The 18,557-nt window shown below is 41.8% G+C and overlaps 1 protein-coding gene across 4 annotated transcripts in view; it reads left to right on the top strand.

Moving 5' to 3' along the window:
• Nucleotides 1-18,557, top strand: part of FYB1 (FYN binding protein 1) — a 159,507-nt gene that overhangs the window by 31,428 nt on the left and 109,522 nt on the right. The window contains exon 1 of one of the 4 annotated variants that reach the window (XM_077763465.1): nucleotides 11,829-11,916. The exons of the other annotated variants lie outside the window; for them this stretch is intronic. The gene's annotated coding sequence lies outside the window, so the exon portion shown is untranslated. Of the gene's footprint in view, nucleotides 1-11,828; nucleotides 11,917-18,557 lie in introns of those variants that run through there. 4 annotated transcript variants of the gene reach the window in all.

Raw genomic sequence — 18,557 nt, forward strand, 5'->3', positions numbered from 1 at the left:
TAACATTGTTCTATGAATTTTCCAGAAATACATTGGCTGTCTTCTGAATAGCCTTGAGTTTCTTGAGTGCAGAGATCCTGTCTTACTCATCTTTGATCACAACACAAGACAGAATGCTTCGTAGCCTGAAAGGTACTCAGACACAAAAGGCTGACCGAACATTTATTCCACACCTGCCGTGTGCCAAGCACTGCACAAGGTGGTTTTGCATATATTATGTAATTGAATCCTTGAATTGGGTTAAAGGACTTGCCAAAGGTAACACAGCGATCTGAGAGCGACGACGGTTGGGGCTGACAGCTGGAGTTGTTGGCTGTGAGCTGAGCAATATTACTTTGTTTAATCGCACTGCCTTCTCCAGAATATAAGTCTTAATTAATAGCTCTTCCTCCTCATCTTTTTTATTTTCCTCCTCTTCCTAATCAATATCATAATATAAAACTTCAGTATATTTTCCTCCTAAGATGGAAAGATATTTGTGCAAGATTATGCTCTATTCTTATTATGGCTTGCCTGAGAACATCAGTCATTCTACTCTCTAATACTATAGATTAATAATTTTAAAATACTGGAATGCTGGGGCACCTGGGTGGCTCAGTCAGTTAAACATCTGACTCTTAATCTTGACTCAGATCATGTTCTTGCAGTTGTGGCATCGAGCCTCATGTTGGGCTCTGTGCTAAGTCTGAAGCCTACTCAGTCTCTCTCCCTCTCTCTCTCTGCCCCTTTCTCTCTCACTCTAAATAAATAAGTAAGTAAATAAATAAGTAAATAAATAAATAAATATGCTTGGCAATCCCAAGCAGATACATCAGAGGGTTGTGGTAGGGGAAATAAGAGGTTCTCACATACCCATCCCTGCCTATCTAGAGTGGTTTTAACTTATATCTATTTTAACAAAGATTTCATTTGGAAGAAAGTCTTCTACAACTTTTAAAAATTTTAAATCTTCTATAACCCAATCTCACACCTTGGGTGCTATGTTGCTAGAGGCACCACTCTTAGCAAAGAGGTCAAAACTCAGCCATTACTTGATACCCAATGCTATAGAGGTCGGAATTTGGAGAAGACCAAACATCCATCTGACAAGACTGTCCCAGCCATACAACTATGGAGGGCAAACTCACTTCACCAACTTTATGCCTTAAGGAATGCTACCGAATAGTACATGCACTAAAATATTTCCTCTATTGGTCAGCTATAGCAATATCTGAATCCCTAACCATAAGGCCTGAGACTCTAGTAATTAGAAACTCCAGATGTAACATTATTTAGGGATCCGAAGATGGGGAATCAAATCCTGCCTTAGCTTTAATTTCTCTCTTTGCCCATCGATGAACTGGAGATGACAATCCATGCTTCACACATTTAGTAGGTTTTCAGCAGATTTTTTCTGGATAGATAGATGGATGGCTAAAAGAGCAGGCAGATAGATGGACAGTTGGATAGCCATGAGCATATGTAAAATTTTTTGACATATAACTATATCACTTATAGTATAATAAAAAGGCCAGATTTCATATCTTAAAGCAACACAAATCTATTATCTTACAGTTTTATAGGTCAGAAGTCTAAAACGGATCTCACTGAGTCAAAATCAAGGTTCATGCTGTGTGTGTGCTCCATTTGGAACTCTCAGAAAGAATTCATTTCCTTGCTTCTTCCAGCTTCTGGAGGCTGCCTGTATTCCTTGGCTTATGGTTTCCTTCTATCTTCAAAGCAAATAATGGTGATGTAGCCTTTCTCAAGCTGCATCACTCTGGTATTGACATTCCTGTCTCCCTCTTCCCTGCATAGGACTCTTAGTACATTGGGCCAACCAAGATAAGCCAAAATAGCCTCTTTGTCTCAAGATCCTTGACTTAATTGCTTTCCTGCAAATTCCCCTTTGCCATATAAGGTAGCATATTTATCGCGCGCCTGGGTGGCTTAGTCGGTTAAGCGTCCGACTTTTGCTTAGGTCATGATCTCGCGCTTCGTGGGTTCGAGCCCCGCGTCGGGCTCTGTGCTGACTGCCAGCTCGGAGCCTGGAGCCTATTTCGGAGTCTGTGTCTCCCTCTCTCTCTGACCCTCCCCTGCTCACGCTGTCTCTCTCTCTCTCTCTCTCCTAGAAATAAATAAAAATATTAAAAAAAAAAGGTAGCATATTTATCATCTAGGGTTAGGAGGTAGACATCTTTGGAGGGCCATTATTTTGCCTACCATACTATAAGATAGCTTAGGTTATATTGGGAGTAGTGTAAGGTGATGCAGAGATTCTGGGTTCTTGATTGACCATTAGAATCATTTACGGACTTTAAAGAAAACAAAGGCCCAGACACCTCACCCAAATACTGTGATTTAACTGGACCACGTGGGCCTGGCCATCAATATTTGCTAAAAGTACCCCAGACTACAAAGTCGTGTTTGAAAACCACTGGATGGGAGCACCTGGGTGGTTCAGTTGGTTCTGACTTTGGTTCAGGTCATGATCTCACTGCTCATGTGTTCGAGCCCTGCTTGGGGCTCTGTGCTGATAGCTCAGAGCCTGGAGCCTGATTTGGATTCTGTGTCTCTCTCTGCCCCTCCCCAACTCATGCTCTGTTTATTTCTCACCCTCTCTCTCTCTCTCTCTCAAACATAAATAAACATTTAAAAAAAGAAAAAAGAAAGAAAGCCACTGGGTGTATTTAAGAAAGTGGATTTGGACCATCACACAAACTTAAGTTTAAGAGCCTCTTCAGCCCCTTAGGTTACTCACTTTACCTTTCTAAACCAGAGTACCCGTATCTATAAAATGGGCATAATAATTATATAAGGACTAAATTAGGTAATATATATAAAATTCTGGGTGCTTGTTTTGCATATGTTAATCACCCAGTAAAAGGTAGCTATAATTATGAATTTTATAGTGAGTCAAATTATAACCCTAAGTTATGGCAAATGTAAATACCAAAAGTGAATCTCCAAGGATATACCCCAAACTCACCCCTCTTGATCAGACTTAAAGGAGTTTAGAGCTCTAGCTCATCTGCAAACTGGCACAGCTCAGGAGAGGTGTTAGTTGTTCATTTGGTTTTGGCAAAGGCTGATTTCTCCTCCGATTTTCCTCCTTTCATAGCTGCTCCCTTCATATGACAGAAACTAGGTCTGTGGGACAAATTAGCTTAGCATCATGTACAGACAACCAGTTCTCTCCATTTGTCAACTTAAGGAATGGTATACATAGTGAGTCCCAACCCAGGATGGTCCTTAGTCCTACTGGTGTGTTAAGTCTTTCCTTTAGTAAGAGAATATCAGCCTCTGTCCTCCAAAAGAGCCAGTGCACCATTCCTGGGATCCCCAGCCCCAGCCCAGCCAATGAGGTGGGACATTTCGATCAGGACTGACCCCAGTTCAAGTGCAGCAGCCATTCCCACCGAGAAATGAGACACTCTGCATGATGCCACCACAAGGGAAAGGCCCTATACCATCCCATTTTAGTTTCATTTGCTGAAGTTAGAATGCACAAAAAGAATCAATCTAATATTATAGTGAGAAAAGGCTATATTTAACTAAATCCCAAAGAAGTCATCAACTGAAGTACTGACTGTTTTTAAATTTTATTAGCTTCCAAAATTAAAAAGAGGGAGACAGATTACATCATAAGTGAGGGATCTTGCTTTATTAACTTCCTGAGTCAAAAAAGAGAGAAAGAGAGAAAGAGAAGGGAAATTGTATCATATATAAGAAAGATCTCCTATATATTTTGTCTTGTATTGTCCTTTGCTAGCCTCTTTTTTTTTTTTTTTTTTTTGGCTTCTAGGGAATTAAGGGGAAATACCACATCAAAACATGTTGACCCTGGTGATTTAAAATTAAAATTTGTGGCTCTTAGTATTAAGGAAAACAGGAGCCTCATGATTCTATTTCCTCTTCCTTCAGTTCTTGAAAGAGGCTGGCCACACATTGCTGAAGGTGACAATATTTCCAAAGTCGGCCTGTCCGTGGTGTAGAGCACTTGTGGAAATCTGTCTGTCCTTTGTGAGGCAGAAGCCACATTTTGCTCTGTCATTTTGGAGAAATTTTTAAAGTACAAAAAAAAAAATGAAGCACAAAGAAATATATAACAAACACCAGGGGGTCCATCACCAAGAAGTCTCCTCTTGTTTGAAGTCTTTTCCAATCTGAAACGGATAAGCAGTATATGTAAAGTTGAGATCAGTCATCATTCCCCCTCAGTTCCGTTTCCCACCGTTGCTTCCCAAAGACAGTCTCTATGGTGATCTCACTGTGACTGTTTTGAGGTTGCTTTTTTTGTCTACTAGCAAAGGTCAGTTCAGCTCGTCCTGACTTGTGTGACCAGGACCTCAAACCCCAGAGGCTGGAGACAATGACCGCTCCAGTTAGGAGTCACCCATGGCTGCCTCCTGGATCTTTCGCTTCATACGGATCTGGTTACTGATGCGGGAAATGATACACCGGGTTTTGTGTGTGCGCCGAGGGCAGACATGGCCTACGCAGCCAGCTCAAGCCTTCTGTTTTCTGGTTCCCATGTGGGCTTCTCCAGGTGATCAGCCCTCCCCAACAAAAGGCACTTTAGGTCAGTCTTATTGAGTTCAAGAGAAAGAACCCAATGAAGAGAATCCAGCAGCATTTCAAGGGCTCTTGGGTTGCAAGTCAAATGCTTCCTGGGGCCACGCAGCTGATTTCAGTGAGCCAAGTAGTTACAGCAAATCAGGGAGGCCCGGTGAAGTTTCAACTAATTGTTGCACTGAGACATCGGACTTTCCAAGGAAAGTCACAAATCTGAATGTTTACATGAAATCACTCTTGTTTTTACATTACCCATTTTTCAAATATTTAAAGTTTTAAATCTACAGAAAACCTTAAGCAATAGTATAGCAAACAACTATATTCCCTTCAGCTAGATTCACCCAATTGTTAACACTTTGCCACATTATATGTGTATGTAGAAATGATTTTCTGAACCATTTGAAGGTAAGCTGTGCAAATTATGATAATCATTCCTGACAATTTAAGCATGCATCACCTCAAGAACAAGGGCAGTCTCCATTTTAACCATAATTACCATTGTCACACCTAAGAAAAGTAAAAATTTAGTTATCATTTAATTGCCCATTTTAAAATTGCTCCAATTGTCCCAAAATTATTCTATAGTTCTGTTTTGTTCAAACCGGAGAGAGAGATCCAATCAAGCTGTACATATTGCATTTTATTATATCCCTTTGGCGTCTTTTATATTGAAGAGTTCCCCTACCTTTCTATGTTTCTCAAAACTAATTTTAACTGTTATTAATGGATACGATTTATATGAATTTGTGCATGTGTGTATATGTATCCCTGTACTCACACATAGGCCACAAAAGCAAGTCCACATGCCAGATTCATAGTGTGAGGCATATCTCTGTACCCAGGTGTGGTCCATCCAAAGTCCCATTTCCAAAAGCACATACATATAGTCTTTGTCTTGGCTCATATTAGTGCGTTTACCTATTAGTCATGGAAAGATGAGACAGAGAATTCTTTCTTTCATTGCTGTTTGTTGAAGGCCTTGGCACTGTCTGGTGAACTTTAAGAATGAACTAGATGAGAATCACTTGGGAGACGAAGTGGCTATCAGTGCGATTGTGGGACTCTACCCTAAACCTACCAAATCTGGAATCACACGTTTCTTTTAATGTTTATTTTATGTATTTTTGAGAGAGAGAGAACACAAGAGGGGAGGGGCAGAGAGAGAGAGGGAGACACAGAATCTGAAACAGACTCCAGGGTCTGAGCTGTCAGCACAGAGCCCGATGAGGGGCTTGAAACCACAAACCGTGAGATCATGACCTGAGCAAAATTGGATGCTCAACTGATTGAGCCACCCAGGTGCCCCACACTTTTTTTTTTTAAGTTTATTTATCTTCTTGAGAGAGAGAGAGAGACCACAAGTGGGGAAGAGGGAGAGAGAGACAAGGAGAGAGAAGAATCCCAAGCAAGCTCCACACCATCAGCACAGAGCCTGATGCAAGGTTTGAACTTACAAACTGTGAGATCATGAACTGAGCTGAAACCAAGAGTAGAATGCTTAACCAACTGAGCTACCCAGGCACCCCAGGAATCACACTTTTAAAAATACCTTCACTTATTCTTTGGAACATTAAACTTTGAGGACTACTATACTAAAGACACATAGATAAATTAAGAATCGGGCCGTTCCCCTGGCAAGTTCGAGTGGACCAAGACATAAAACATCACATGATGCCATGAGTACTCTGAATGGCTGAGGAAGCATCAGAGAAGGTTTTGGTGGGGGAAGTAATCTCTGAGTGGGGTTTGAAGAAGACTGGGTTAGCCCAGGTGAAAAGGAAGAGGAAGAGGTTATGGAAATGAGGATGAGAAGCTCAGCCTCATGCAGCTGGAGATGTGACGTGACCAGAGCTGATGAAGGAAAGCCTCACAGAACACGTTAAGGAGTTTAGATTTTGTTGTTGTTGTAGTTTCTGAAGGGTTGGAGAACCACCGAAGGGCTCTGGAGACTTGATCCAGTTGATCATAGGAAGATCATGCTTGGCAGCCTTGGGAAGAAGGGATTAAAGGCAGAACGATTTCATAAGAAACCACTGCAGATATAGAGAGAGGCAGTGATTCAGGCAGCACACTGGGGAGGGAGGGCGCATGGGGTTCAAATGACACTTCATAGAAGTCACAGGACACATGGCTGAGATGGGCACACAGGAGTCAGAGAAGCGAGTCCAAAGCTGATCCTTGGCTCACGGTTCAGTCTCGTGTAAATGGGTGCCTACAATGCCTGGACATTCAGGTGAAGATGTCCCTTAGAGGGTCACCTGGCCAGGAGAGTAGCACTGAGTACCTCGGAACTGAACACATGCACCCGGGAGAGATGATACACCCGTGGCAGGATGGTGCTTGGAGACAGGCTCTAGATCAGACAGAAGGCGGGGCTGCACCTGTGTGCTAGAGAAAGCACTAGGAAGCCCACTTGAACAGGTGGGACCAACCAGTACGGAACCCCATAGTTTTGTTGACATCCCTGTGCCCTGTGCCCACTTCTAGTGCATTGATTTTCTCTCTCCGCTCTTTTCAATAGCGGTCTCCGACGTGGAGTGAATTCAACAGAAGGAGGGCTCAAGAGAGTTCATTGGAATGGAGGGAAATTGTTAGCAAGATTATATTTTAAACATCTCACCTCTGCTTTTCTATTTTTGCTTACATTTTATGATGGATAAAGTATATTTGCAAAGTAATACACATGTGTGTGTGGATGGCTAGCTAGCTAGATAAGGCTCACTCAAACATAGCCACAGATTAAGGGCGTGTGCTCAGCTAGATCTTACTGCTAGCTAAACGCAATCAACAGTCTTGAGTGACCACTCTTCTGCACAACAGAAACCCAAGAAAGGAAGGCCTCCAGGAGGAGGGCACGGTTCTTGGATACCCACTTCTCAGAGATTGTTGGCATCTTTCAAAAGGTTTTTCTGGCTAGCAAAACCCCACACAGTGGAACCCCTGGAAGTTGTTCAAGTCCTTTTCTTCCTCTGAATGCGTATGTAGGATCTAAGAAGCTGAGCACTGGAAAACCCTTTCATATTGATCAACTAGTTTTCTGCCTTCCCAAGAAAAAGAAAGAACATGTTGAGGAAGGAGGGTGGGGGTCAGAGGGATCTAGGGTGGACGAAAGTAGAGAAAAACCACCTTTTTTTTTCCCCCACACATTAAACTGGAGCCAGTCCTGCCCTTGTAGGTTGTAACATTTCTCTGATTTGTGTGTGGGAATACTGAGGGGCGGAAGGGGAGGTAACCGTTACAGTTACAGAAAATAAATAAGTGGAACAGGTTTCTTGGCTTCTCTCCTATGTGATCCATTCTCGTCCTAGTTACCAGTGTGTCTGGGCACTGGGTAGTTTTGACAGCAGATACTGAACTCATTCTGGAAATATACACTTTACATCACCTGTAATCAAAACGTGACTGGCTTAAAGACAAAGCTCCTGACAACTGGACATTCGTCAGCAGGGCGGTGGCCAGTTTGGGGACAGTGTGGCTTCGTTTGTGCTTCATCTGCCGCTCCTTAGTCTGGGGCCATGATGAGGCTTGGGCTCTCCTGACAAATGCGCTCCCTTGCTGAGCAAGCAGCAGGTTGAAACCCTCCCCATCTGCCTTCATACTGCCTCCAGATCCTCACGGGAAGGGAAGCCCTCAGGATTGTGCTAAAGCCTAACTTGAGACCAAATCATTTTCACTCCCAAACACATGTGTGACTTGTTTTCCGAATAAGTTCTGGAGACTTTGAATGTCACAGCACAGCCAGCATAGCCACCAGAACCAGATCACCTCTCCTTGAAAAGTGGCTCCACTGGCCATTGGCTTCATGTCTCATCTTGAAGAACTAGAATATTAACTGTCATTTTTTTAACCTGAGAGGAAATGAATGTTATAATTGCTAAAGTTCCAGAACACTAAGTACAACATTTAATTTAGAGAACAGAAAAGCAGGCACACGGACAGGCCATACGTACAAACAGTCCCATGCCGCAGATAGAAATAGGGTAAGGTTTCCTAACCTGGGGTACAGGTAAAGATGGCGGTAAGATAGGGGTAGTAGAAGAATTTGCCTGGGTTGTAAAGACAGAAATTCTGGCATCCTAAATAGATACTGATACAGGTAGCAACGAGCCGAGTAAGCTGACTTCCTCTAGCCTCATAACATAACCCCTGACTCACCACTTTTCCCCCTATGGTATTTTATTTCCTTGTGCTGCACAATAGAGCTGCACATAATGGAGAAGAAAGAGCTTGGTTTTCAAATCCACAAAGAATGAGCTATTCATTGCGACCTTCATCATTTGCTTAGACTTGCTCTTGCTGGGGGAGGGGAGAGTCCTAAACATTTAATGAAATAGCCAGAAGCCTTGAGGTGTTAGCTATAATTCTGCAGCAGATGTAATGTAAGATCTAGTATTTGAGTTAAGAAACCTTCGAATGATTTTATTTTAGGAAATTGCTCAAGTTTCCTTGGGATTTATGAAAAGCTTTAGTGAGTAGCTATGAAATAATGAAAAGTAGATGTTCGAAGAATAGCACAATATTACATTATTGTTTTCCTTTAAAAATACAATGCAAGTAATTCTTTGCAACTCTATCTTCTGGTAATACCATCTCAAGAAGGATTATATGTAAAGAAAAATATGCTTCTCAAATTGTGTATTCTTTCCTCTACAATGAAGGAGGAAAAGTACTACTGCTATGCAGTGACTTAAAAGTCTTACATTAATTTGTTGCTTCACAAAAAATCACTACATGTATCCAGAGCACCCAGCAAAATAGGCTTAGGCCTGAAACAATGCTTGTACTTTTGCATGTTCTGGTTATAAGCCACATAACTCAAAGGGGTATGGGGAGAACCAAATGGAATCTTTATCATCATTATCGTGGTTCTATCAAATAATAAATGATTGCATATTTCTTCCTTTGTGGGGAATTATAAAAATAGAAAAAAAAGTGAGTGTTTCTTATTATGTAATAATAAGGTCAACTCAATGTAAGTGAGATTCAGGTAAGTATCTACACTTTTCATTTATTTCAGGAACATTTCATTATGTTACCAAGCTCACTTCATAATGTTTTACTTATTTTTATTAAATCTCCAAACCTTTTCTGACACTATCAGTGAGCATAGCTACCATTCAATCTAAACATTCAAATTTTTAAATATCATCTTTGTAAATGTGTACATTTCTTCTCCCTTATTTTAGAACAAAGTTTATTTCTATCTCACAGAGGTGTAACTTGCTGGACTCACCTTTTCCAGGGATAAATGCATAAAAACAAGTAACTATCCCACAAACCAAGAAGCTTCCCTCGGCCCATAATAGATTAATTCACCCAACAATGTTTATAAAGCGCCTTCTGGGTGCCAGGCACTGTACTAGGAACTAGGAATCAAAGACAAGCCCCAGCCCCACCCTTAAAGAGCTCAAAGTCTAGTGGGAGAGACAGACTTGTCTCTGAAAACTAAAAGGAACCTCAGAAACCAGAGCAAGGACATCTTGCCCAGTCTTAAGGGACTGAGTTCAAATGGAGGTGACAACTATACTGGGCTTTGGGGCTCACACAGGAGTTTACTGGGTAAATGTAAAGAGAGGAGATGCATTTCACAAAGGCGGTGCCATACTCTGGGTTTAGGGAGATACTGTTTTGTCTTTGGCATCAGAGGGAGGTTGATGGGAAAGAAAAGAAACATTAAGACTGACTTTAAAAAGTCCACACTACTGGGGCGCCTGGGTGGCTTAGTCGGTTAAGCGTCCGACTTTCGCTTAGGTCATGATCTCGCGGTTCGTGGGGTCGAGCCCCGCGTCGGGCTGTGTGCTGACTGCCAGCTCAGAGCCTGGAGCCTGTTTCAGTCTGTGACTCCCTCTCTCTCTGACCCTCCCCTGCTCACGCTGTCTCTCTCTCTCTCTCTCTCCTAGAAATAAGTAAAACATTAAAAAAAAAAAGTCCACACTACTTCTTCTTGTTCTTTCTTTCCCTCTCTCATCACCATCCAGCAAAATCCAAGGACAGTAGAGGTGCTCCCTGGTGTCAGGACCCAGGCCCCTTCTGTCTCTGGCTCCTCCCTCCTTAGAGCATTGCCCTCCTCACCCTTGAACCCGCAGTGGCTCAGACCCACACAGCATTGCAGCCAGCAGGGAGGGAAAGCTGCTAGGTATCCAGGAGCTACACAAACCTCTTCCACTTGGATCCTATTGGCCAAATCTTAGCCCACAGCTAATGGCAAGAGGGGCTAAAATGTTTTCTTCTGTGTAGTTGTACGCCTGGCTAAAATGCAAGAATTCTCTCACCATAAAATAGGCGTTGGGAAATTTCTTCTGCCAAGGGCCAGAGAGTAAACATTTTAGGCTACATACGGTCTTTGTCATGTGTTGTTGTTCTTCTTTTCTGTTTCCATTTTGTTTTTTTAACTCTTTATAAATTAAAAACCATTAGCTTAGCTTATACAAAACAAGCCCTGGGCCAGCTCCGGCACCTGGGCCGTGGTTTGCAAACCCCTGCTGGGGAAGAAGACATCTCTGACGCGACTACCACCAGATTGTAAACACCAAGAAGAACCTTGTCTTGTTCATGTTTCTAGTCTCAGCATAGTGCTTGGCCCATACAGTAGGTGCTTAATGATTATGACTGATGGCTACGTGGGTAGATGGATAGATGGATGGATGGATTGAAGGAGGGAAGGTGAGGGGGTTAATTTAACAACCACAATTTGTTAAAACCCCACTTAGTCCCAATGGTAATCTCTCAATAGAGATTATAACTTGAATACTCCAGTTTTTCCAGAGTTTGAAGAACAGTTTACCCCACAGCCGACAAGAGTGAAACCACTGGGCTTTCCACCATGTGCGCTCATCGGCTCATGGCGTCAAGCGCTCATTTTGCCTCCCAGCTGCAGATGCAGTTAGGTCCCAAATCTTCCATGTCTCGGAGTGGACCTCCCTAATCGACGGCCCCCTCTGGGGCAGGAGGGCAGCCCCAGGTGTGCAGCAGGTTACAGAACCACAACCTGCTAGACTCCTCCCCTTGCATGCCAGAGTGGCGGGCAGGAGGGCCTTGCTCCGAGTTTGCCCTCACAAGTGTCATGTGCTTGGTGGGAATGTCAGCAGAAGCGTCCAGGCTGAACAGACAGTTTTTAGTTCCCCTTATTCTGCCCCTTCTTACTCAATATCCTGCGGACATAAAAGAACTTTTCTTGACTCGGTCAGCCTGGTGGGGGGAGGGAGGGGAGGCTCCCTGCCAGGCATCAGAAAGTGCCACAGTCCTTGGACTCTGCATGCTGAGGTGACACAACCTCAGCCCAAAGTGAGGGGGCCCGGCCCCTCGCCCCAGGAAGACGTTCCACGTGAGGCCATCCACCCCACCTCATTCTGCAGGAGTCAGGTAACGGCTTCTTTCAAATAAACGTGTAAGTTGTTACAGCAGGATTTGGGGCCATCCCCCAAATTCTGGCAGTATCGATTGCGCCTGCTGAAATAACTAAGAGAAAGACACATTCTTCTGGGAAATAGCAGAAGCGGTGGACATCAGACACTAACACGCAGCCTTGTAGCCAGAAGGGTGCTAAGCAGATTAAAATGTGTCTGTCACTTGCTGTTTCATAACTGAAGAGGGCCTCTCACATGTTCCTGTTCCAACCCCTTGCGGCTGCTATTAAATGAAGTCTTGCAACAGAACACAAAACCTGGTCCTATTGGGTGCAGATGATTTATTTCATCCTGGCTCCTGACAAGTGTGTGCTCATCCTTCGGATGAGGAGGACCACATCTCCATTTCCCCTCAACCTTAAGATCTGGCAGGGGGTGGGGACTCATGTGAAATTTCTACACAGACCAGGGAAGGGAAGCCAGGCCACCACCAACCCGGCCATCTAAGAAGGAGTCCTGGCAAACAGGGACAAAGGATGACAAAGGACTACAAATGATCTGAGGAAATCCTTCAGAGCGATAGTTACTAAAAACAAAATTCGGTTGGAGCCTTAGGCCCTCTTGCATAAATTTCTGCCTCTTCTGGAGAATTCATAAGGGCTCTTCCCCTCCTTTTCACCAGGGTTATAATGAGGTCATTCACAGAAGAGCACGGGCCTTTTACTCTGCCTCCTACCAGCGGTGTGACTTTGGGTGAGCCACTTAACCACTCTGGGCCTCAGTTTCCTCTAAAAAAATGAAGATAAAAGGAGTACTCACCTCAGAGAGCTGTTGTACGTGCAAAATTATGTGAAGTTATTGTGTACTAATATGTAATAATAGATTGTTAATATTTGCCACTTCAAACAGTTTGGCATTAGGTAGAGATTATTCCATGTGGAAAAATAGATAGGGTTATGAACACGAAGCAAAGTCATGGTTGCGCTTTTCTATCCACGCTGCAAGACTGTCAGGAGAGGTTTTATGTAGACCAAAACATGTGCATATAAAAACCGAGGCACAAACTTCAAATATGATAACACCCAAGAAATTAATGATACATGATAGGTGAGGGGCAAGAGGAAGACATTGTTCTTAAAAATCCTCCACTAAAAGTGATCATGAATCTCAAAGGAATTGCAGTGTATTCAGGAGACATCCTGGGAGAAGTCAGCCTTCTGTTTTAAAAGGAAAGTCTGGGAAGGATTCCATTTCTTTAGGGGAATTATTTGCAAGACTCAAATTCGGGCTGCCTGCTTGTCACTTCCATCACTTAACTACCAGGAGCTTCGGATGCTCCGCAGCAACTGCTCACCTCCAGAGGCCCCTTCTTTGGACTTCGGAGCTCAATAAAGTTGCGTTTCTAGGAGAAATTCACTCTTGAAAGTTATGGCGGCCTCATGGAGCAGTCACACTGACACCTAGTGGTCTAAAAGTTAAGTGCAAGCACTTGCTTAACCCCTTTTAATCTTTCCTTTTAGAAAGACAGCCAACATCTGCACCCCAATCCCATTTACCCATGCCGAATCAGGCTATCCCCCCCCCAAAACGATACATCAACCTTACCATTACATTTCCATAATTCTTTTAGTAGGAGTTAATCGATAAGGATGTGAGGATAAGAGCAAGAGAGATCCAGGATCCCAATGGATTTTTTTTTTAGCCTCCCTCCCTTCAGCTTCATTTTACATTCCACTGGATTGTTCGTCTCACAGTTGATTATTTGTACGGGTAGTGAGGATGAGTTTCGAGAGTTCTAGAAGTGATCAAAACACGTGCTGTTGTGGTGGCAATTGCCCTGCTGGCACGTTGGCAGACCTGTGTTTTGACTTGTGTGTGCGTTTGGGTTTTTCCTAATTCAGTGTAAACTAAAGAAGAGCAAAACCAAAACAGTTCACCCATTTCTCTCTCCCAGCCCTCCAGCCCCCACCTCTGGCTACCACCAATCCATTCTCTGTATCAATGACCTTGGTCTTTTTACTTTCCTTCCTTTAGATTCCACATATCAGAGAAATCATATGGTTATTTGTCTTTCTCTGTCTAACTTACTTCACTTGACATAATACCTTTGAGGTCCATCTATGTTGTCACATATAGCAAAATTTCATTCTTTTTTTTACAGATGAATAATACTTCACTGTGTATATGTACTATGGTTTTGTTTTGTTTTGTTTAATCTATTTACTCACTGATGAGCACCAAGGTTACTTTCATATCTTGGCTATGGTGATAAATAATGCTGCAGTGATCATGAGAGTGCATGTATCTTTTCAAGTTAGTGTTTCCAGTTTCTTCAGATAAATACCCAAAAATGGTTTGAGGAACCTCCATACTATTTTCCGTAGTGGCTGCACCAGTTTGCATTCCCATCAAGAATGGACAAGGCTCCCTTTTCTCCATATCCATGCCAGTACTTGTTATCTCTTTTTTTCTTTTTTGATAATAGATATTCTGACAAGTGTGAGATGCTATCTCAATGTGCTTTGGCTTTGCATTTTCCTGATGATGAGTGATGCTGAGCGTTTTTTCACGTGTCTGCTGCCCATCTGTATGTATCTTTTGGGAAAGTGTGCATTCGTGTCTTCTGCACATTTTTAAAATTGATTTGCTTGTTTGCTTTGTTGCTATTGAGTTGTAGGAGCCCTTTAAAAATTTTGGATATTAGCCTCTTATCAGATATATGATTTGCAAATATTTTCTCCCAGTTAGTATGATGCCTTTTCATTTTGTTTTGGTTTCCTTTGTAGAAACTTTTTAGTTTGATGGGTCCCACTTGTTTATTTTTGCTATTGTTACTTTTGCTTTTGGTGTCAGATTCAAAAAGTCATTGCCAAATCTGTGTCATGGAGCTTACTGCTTGTGTTTTCTTGTAGGAGTGTTATGGTTTCAGGTGTTACATTCAAGTCTTTAATCCCTTTTGAGTTCATTTTGATGGATGATGTAAGATAGTGGTCTACTGTCATTCTTTACATGTGGCTGTCCAATTTTCCCAACACCATTTATGGAAGAGACTGTCTTTTCCCTGTTGTATATTCTTGATTCCTTGGTCACAAATTCAATGACTAAACGTGTATGGGTTTATTTCTGGACTCTCTATTCTGTTCCATTGATCTGTGTGTCTGTTTTTATGCCAGTACCATACTGTTTTCATTACTATAACTTTGTAATACACTTTGAAGTCAGGTACCATGATGCCTACAGTTTTGTTCTTTCTCAGAATAGCTTTGGCTATTTTTTTTTTATGGCTCCATACGAATTTTAGGATTGTTTGTTCTATTTCTGTGAAAAATAACATTGGAATTTTGACAAGGATTGTATTGAATCAGTATATTGCTCTGAATAGTATGGACACTTTAACAATATTAATTCTTCCAATTCATGAACATGGAATACCTTTCATTTATTCATGTCTTCTTCAATTTATTTCACTACTGTCTTTTAGTTTTTAATATAAAGAACGTTCACCTCCTTGGTTAAACTTATTCCTAGATATTTTATTGCAGATGGGATTGTTTTTCTTAATTTCTCTTTCTGATAGTTCATTATTAGTGTTTTTTAATCACTTTGGTTCCCGAGATGCCGTATGCTCCCCTTTGTCCTCCCATGGCCGGCAGGGCTAGTGATTGTCTTATGCATAAAGAAACCCCTAGAAGAGCATAGCAAGAGAGGATGGGTCATATACCATATGCAGCTTGAAAAACATCTCCCAAGGTGATTCTACTATACCCTGTACTTCTAACTTTCTCTGTCCCACATCAGAGGAGACCGTCCAAAACACCTTTGTTTAACCCATCAGTCAAAAAATAACTTTAGTCAGTGAGGTATGCTTAAACCACTCAAATAGTTTTTTATCGCTTTTATTTCTATTAGAGATTTGACATTGGTCCTTTGTTACATTTTGCCACATTTGCGTGTAAGTCATTTAAAATGTCCTAAAAGTTTTGAAAAAATATTTTCAATCAAACAAAATTTCATCTGGACAGTAGAATGTGTGCTTATGCTTGATCTTATAGAAAGATCATTTTCTCCTCCATTTCAAGTCACTTTCATTTTTCTCTTCCAGTTACTAAAACTAAGGTAAAAATTAAAAAAAAAATCTTACTGTGGAAAAATATCAAAACAACTGTATCATTTACAAAGAGTTTTCATTTTATTTAATAATCTTTCAGATACTACTTAACTGTTTTCACCACTTTTCTGTGGTAAAATATATGGAACATAAAATTTGCCATTTTAAACATTTTAAGTGTGTGCGATTCTGTCCTCATAAGTGTTTTCACACTATTGTATGACCATTAACACCATCCATTTCCAGAATGTCTTCATTTTCCCCAACTAAATTCTGTACCCATTAAACATTAACTCCCCTTTGCCTCCTGCCCTCAGCCCCTGGTCATCACCATCCTACTTACTCTAAGAATTTGACTACTCTTGGGGCACCTGGGTGGCTCAGTCGATTAAGTGTCCAACTTCTGCTCAGGTCATGATCTCATGGCTTGTGGGTTCAAGCCCCACATCGGGCTCTGTGCTGACAGCCAGCTCAGAGCCTGGAGCCTGTTTCAGATTCTGTATCTCCCTCTCTCTCTCTGACCCTCCCTGCTCATTCTCTCTCTCCCTCTCTCTCAGAAATAAATAAAACATTTAAAAAAAAGATACATGAATTTGATTACTCTATGTATCTTAGATAAGTGGAATCATAGAATATTTTTCTTTTTGTGATTGGCTTATTTCACTTAACATAATGTCCTCAAGGCTCATCCATGTTGTAGCACAAAACAGTTTCCTTCCTTTTTAGGACTGAATAATATTCCATTCAGTGTGTATATACCACTCTTTCCTCATCCATTCCTCCTCTGTTGACACTTGGATGGCGTCCACCTTTTGACTCCTGTGAATAATGCTGCTATGAACACGGATGTACAAATATCTGTTCAAGTCCCTGTTTTCACTTTTTTGGCTATATAACTCAAAAGCGAAATTGCTGGGTTGAAGAATCACCATACTGTTTTCCACAGTGGCTGCACCATGTTATATTTTCATGAACAATGTACAAAAGCTCGATTTCTCTACATTTCTTGCCAACATTTGTTATTTTCCGGTGTTTTTTTTTTTTTATAGTAGCCATCCTAGTGAGTATGAAGTAATATCTCATGTGGTTAAATATTTTAATTAAAGGAAATACTTATTTTAAAATAATAGGCGACTTTCTTTGTAGTATTTTTATTCTTTAGGAAACCCACAGAATTTTAATTTTTTTAATGTTTATTTATTTTTGAGAGTGAGCAAGACAGAATGTGAGGGAGAGGCAGAGAGAAAAGGAGACACAGAATCAGAAGCAGGCTCTAGGCTCTGAGCTGTTAGCACAGAGCCCAGCCCAGGGCTCGAGCCCACAAGCCATGGGATCATAACCTGAGCGGAAGTCAGACGCTTAACTGATTGAGCCACCCAGGCGCCCCAACCACAGAATTTTAAAAATCATTAAAAATAAGAAGGGATTTTGATGGGTTTAATTTTTTATTTCTGTTCTTTGAATGAACCATCAATGTTAACAATACAGATGTGTGTGTGTGTTTATGTAGATATAGCTTTTTAGCCAGACAAAAGGAGGAGTTATTTTATACGAATTAATTGCTATCAATCTGATTTTTGCCTTGGGCTTTCCCAAGTCACAGCCTCCTTCCCTAGATAGATCATTTCACACCCTTCAACTTCCCTCTGCAGCCAGATGAATAACAAACACCATCCCAGGGGAACAATGGATGAACCGAATGGTGCCCCAGGCCCCTGAACGCCAATTGAATGATTCATGTCACTGACTGTAGGGGCAGTTGTTTGGGGAGAAAAGAGACCTGACATGGTCATCCAAGTAAACATGCCACCCTGATGTGGCATGCACAGAGACCAAACATCGAAAATAAAGCCAGTGGCATTGTTTGTTTTTGTCTCTTCTCATCCTTTTCGGATTGCCTGTGATGTTGCAAAGTCAGTCAGGACGTCTTGGCCTTGAGCCCCACATCCCCTGTCTTGCTTTGCCTCCTTGCTCGTCTCAGATCTGCCATGAGCACAGCTACGGGAAGAATAAGTATTAACACACCGCCTGCCCTGATTAGGGGTCCTTGGGCAGAAGGTAAATCATTAAGGTTAGGTGGAAGACTTTTTGGATCAGAATAAGAAATTTGTCTTATACGTGAGCTGAGGACTCAAATTCAAACTTGTAACCGTACAAGAAGGAAAGAAAGTCAAGATTCCTCTGGTATATTGAGACAAACATGGGATTTAGAGTCAGAAAACCCAGGTTTGGTTCTTTTTTCTATCATGTGCTTGAGCTCGGTTTTTCCTTCTCTGACAGTAGGAATACATCAGACTTTGGGAGGATCGAATGATACTGTATGTAAAATTTTGTTTTAAAATGTGATTGGTAGGTCTAATAATAGAATTAGTAATAGATATAAGGGGCACCTGGGTGGCTCATCTGTTAGGCATCCGACTTCAGCTCAGGTCATGATCTTATGGTTCGTGCGTTCGAGCCCTGTGTCGGGCTCTGTGCTGACAGCTAGGTCAGAGCCTGGAGCCTGTTTCAAATTCTGTGTCTCCCTCTCTCTCTGACCCTCCCCTGCC

This window comes from Crocuta crocuta, unplaced genomic scaffold (assembly GCF_008692635.1).
Source record: "Crocuta crocuta isolate KB4526 unplaced genomic scaffold, BGI_CrCroc_1.0 scaffold4, whole genome shotgun sequence".
Lineage (NCBI taxonomy): Eukaryota > Metazoa > Chordata > Mammalia > Carnivora > Hyaenidae > Crocuta > Crocuta crocuta.